This window comes from Corvus brachyrhynchos, unplaced genomic scaffold (genome assembly GCF_000691975.1).
Source record: "Corvus brachyrhynchos isolate BGI_N302 unplaced genomic scaffold, ASM69197v1 scaffold848, whole genome shotgun sequence".
In the NCBI taxonomy this organism is placed as follows: domain Eukaryota; kingdom Metazoa; phylum Chordata; class Aves; order Passeriformes; family Corvidae; genus Corvus; species Corvus brachyrhynchos.
The window spans coordinates 244,604-248,767 of NW_008239444.1; the positions used below are offsets into that span (position 1 = coordinate 244,604).

Sequence of the window (4,164 nt, forward strand, 5' to 3'; positions counted from 1 at the left end):
TCCTGGCTCCAATACTGACTTGGCACATGGATTAAGTTAAGACATTTTACTCTCCACCTTTTTTTGTTTGTAGGATTCTCATGCTCACCCTGGGCGAGCATGAGAATCCTGGGCAAGCACCTTCCTTGTCTCCTGCTGTATGGCACCCTGTCTGCCCATTTCCCCTGGAAGAAGTAGAAGGAATTGCATTTCTCTCTGAAAGAAAAATCTTTCTGGGTATTTTTCAGCTCCTTTTTTTTTTCCTTAAAGCTGACTTAATCTTCATTTTTCTCTACTCTTTATCTCATCTCAAGGGCAAAAGAATTCTAGCCCATGATTTGGAGCTGATTGAGAGGGCTTTAAACTCGGTTCGAAGGGGGAAGCAGATGCAACTAGGCTCCCCAGAAATAAGCCCAAGGGTGGTAAGCCAGAGTCAGGGGTGAAATCAGCAGCCCAGCTGAAGTGCATGTACACTAATGCGCGCAGCATGGGTAACAAACAAGACGAGTTGGAAGCTGTGGTACAGCAAGAAAACTGTGACATAGTTGCCACCACAGAAATGTGGTGGGATGACTCACATAAATTGAGTGCTGCAGTGGATGGCTACAAGCTCTTCAGAAGAGACAGGAGAGGGAGAAGAGGTGGAGGGGTGGCTCTGTGTATTAGGGAGGCTCTCAACACCATGGAAATTGAGATTAATGATGCTAAGGTCGAGTGCCTGTGGGTAAGAATCAGGGGGAAGGCCAACAAGGCCAACATCCCGGTGGGAGTCTGTTATAGACCACCCAGCCAGGATGAAGAGGTAGATGATTTACTCTATAAGCAGCTGAAGGATGTTTCAAGATCACCAGCCCTTGTTCTTGTAGGTGACTTTAACTTGCCAGGTATCTGCTGGGAGCTCAACACAGCAGAGAAAAGGCAGTCTAGAAGGTTCTTAGAGTGTATGGAAGACAACTTCTTAACACAGCTGGTGAGAGAGCCTACCAGGGGAGGGACTATGCTAGACCTGCTGTTTGCAAACAGAGAAGGGCTGGTGGGAGATGTGGTGGCTGGAGGCCATCTGGGGCACAGTGACCATGAAATCATAGAATTTTCAATATTTGCTGAAACAAGGAGGGGCATCAATAAAACTTCCACACTGGACTTCCAGAGGCCAGACTTTGGCCTATTCAAGAGACTTATTCAGGGAGTTCCTTGGGAAGCAGCCCTTAAAAACAAAGGAATCCAGGAAGGATGGGCATGATTCAAAACATAAATCTTGAAGGCACAGGAACAGACTGTCCCTGTGTGCCGAAAGATGAGCCAATGAGGAAGACGACAGGCCTGCATGGGCAAGGAGCTTTTAAAGGAACTAAGGGAAAAAAGAGGGTGTATCACCTTTGGAAGAAGAGTCAGGTATTTCAGGAAATGTTTAAGGGAGTTGCTAGGTCATGTAGGAAAAAAATTAGAGAGGCAAAAGCCCAGTTAGAACTCAATCTGGCCACTTCTGTGAAGGATAATAAAAAATATTTTTATAAATACATTAATGGCAAAAGGAAGGGCAAGGACAACCTCCATCCTCTGTTAGATGAGGGAGGGAATTTAGTAACTAAAGATGAGGAAAAGGCAGAGGTACTTAACACTTTCTTTGACTCTATTTTCAATGGAAAGACAGGTTGTCCTCAGGACAACTGTTCTCCTGGGCTGATAGATGGGGTCCGGGAGCAGAACAGCACCCTGTAATCCAGGAGGAAGCAGTCAGAGACCTGCTGAGCCACTTAGGTGCTCACAAATCTCTGGGATCAGATGGGATCCATCCTAGGGTGATGAGGGAGCTGGTGGATGAGCTTGCCAAGCCGCTCTCCATCACTTATCGTAAGTCCTGCCTCAGCGGGGAGGTCCCAGATGACTGGAAGCTGGCCAATGTGATGGCCATCCGTAAGAAGGGCCAGAAGGAGGATCTGGGAAACTCCAGGCCTGTCAGCCTGACCTCAGTGCCCCGCAAGGTTATGGAACAGATCGTCCTGAGTGCCATCACACGGCACCTACAGGGTGGCTGGGGGATCAGATCCAGCCAGCATGGGTTTAGGAGGGGCAGGTTGTGCATGACCAACCTGATCTCCTTTTACGACCAGGTAAAAGGTAGATGTTGTCTACCTGGACTTTAGCAAAGCCTTTGACATGGTCTCCCACAGCATACTCCTGGAAAAGCTGGCAGCTCACAGCTTGGACAGGAGCACTCTTTGCTGGGTCAGGAACTGGCTGGATGGCCAGGCCCAGAGAGTGCTGGTGAACGGTGCTGCATCCAGTTGGTGGCCAATCACTAGAGGTGTCCCCCAGGGATCTGTGTTGGGGTCAGTCCTGTTTAATATCTTCACTGATGATCTGGATGAGGGGATTGAGTCCACCATCAGTAAATTTGCAGATGACACCAGGCTGGGAGCTTGGTGTCATCTGCTGGAGGGCAGGAGGGCTCTGCAGAGGGACCTGGACAGGCTGGATAGATGGGTGGAGTCCAACAATATGAAGTTTAACAAGTCCAAGTGCCAAGTCTTGCACTTTGTCCACAACAACCCCTGCAGCTCTACAGGCTGGGGACAGAGTGGCTGGACAGTGGCCAGGTAGAGAGGGACCTGGGGGACTGATGGACAGCAGGCTGGACATGAGCCAGCAGTGTGCCCAGGTGGCCAAGAAGGCCAATGGCATCCTGGACTTTATCAGGAATAGTGTGGCCAGCAGGACCAGGGCAGTGATTCTTCCCCTGTACTCAGCACTGGTGAGGCCGCACCTTGAGTGCTGTGTCCAGTTTTGGGCCCACAATTTAGGAAGGATGTTGAGATGCTTGAACACATCCAGAGGAGAGCAACAAAGCTGGTGAAGGGCCTGGAACACAAGCCCTTAGAAGAACAGCTGAGGAAACTGGGGTTGTTTAGCCTGGAAAAAAGGAGGCTCAAGGGAGATCTTATCACTCTCTACAACTCCCTGAAAGGAGATTGTAGCCAGGTGGGGGTCAGTCACTTCTCCCAAGCAACCACTGACAGAATGAGAGGACACAGTCTTAAGCTGTGCCAGAGGAAGTTTAGGTTGGACATTAGGAAAAAATCTTCACTGAAAGAGTGATTGGGCACTGGAATCATCTGCTCAGGGAGTCACCATCCCTGGAGGTGTTTAAAAAAAGACTGGACATGGCACTCAGTGCCATGGTTTAGTTCATGAGGTGGTGTTAGGTCATAGGTTGCACTTGATGATCTCAAAGGTCTTTTCCAACCTAGTTAATTCTGTGATTCTGTGATCTCCACTACAATAGAACATCAGTTAATGAGGATGACTTTTGTTTGAATCTAGCAGTTCCCTAAATGGGGTACAGTTATTAGCTGAGATTAGATCTACATAAATATCAAGACATTTGAACTGTTTTGTTATTTACAGCTTCAATCCCTGGCGTCTTGCTAGGATACTCCAATTTCAGCTTAAAAGTACACATCATACTGAATTCCACTCCAGCAATTTATATACACATCCTTCCAATCTCACCAAGTACTTCATTATTTTAGGATTTAATCCAGAAATTTCCTAGTTTAGAGTTAAGCAATTCGTACTGATTTTTTTTCCTTTGTTCACTGTAGCGGGTTGAGTTCGAAACCGGGTGGAAACACCAATTAAATGTAGTGGTTTTGGTTCAAAATATTCATTACTTACTTATTTTCCTTCTGTGAGATAAGAATTAGGAGAAAAGCAAAGCAGGCACAAACCTTAAACAGTTGCAGTACAATGAAAGAGTTTTATTACTAATAGAATTAAAAGTAAAGAGAAAATAACAAAACAAAATTAAAGCAAATCCCCCCCCCCTTTCCAGCACTTCTCTCCTTTTACCTAGCTCACACAAGGGATAACAGAACATGGGATGTTAGTCAGTGTTCCAGTTCTTGAAAAGTCTCTCTCTTATGCTTAAGGAAAAAAGGGTTTTCCTTCAGTTGCACGTGGTTCCCAAACTGCCACCAACAGCAGACCCGCCCAGAAACAATCAATCTGCTGTGTGTAAAACATCTCTCCCATGAAAAATCTCACAGTTCCTTCACACTACAAAACATGGGCCATCACATGGGGTTATTAATCTTTTTAAGGATAAGTTATTTTGGCCTGCACACAAAGGCTTTCCTTCGCCACAAGTCTCTAACAGCCTCTTACTACTTCTATATAGCCTGG

The 4,164-nt window shown here is 46.6% G+C and overlaps 1 pseudogene; it reads left to right on the forward strand.

Moving 5' to 3' along the window:
• Nucleotides 1-899: 899 nt before the first annotated feature.
• Nucleotides 900-2,734, forward strand: LOC108448412 (annotated as a pseudogene).
• The last annotated feature ends 1,430 nt before the right edge of the window (nucleotides 2,735-4,164 follow it).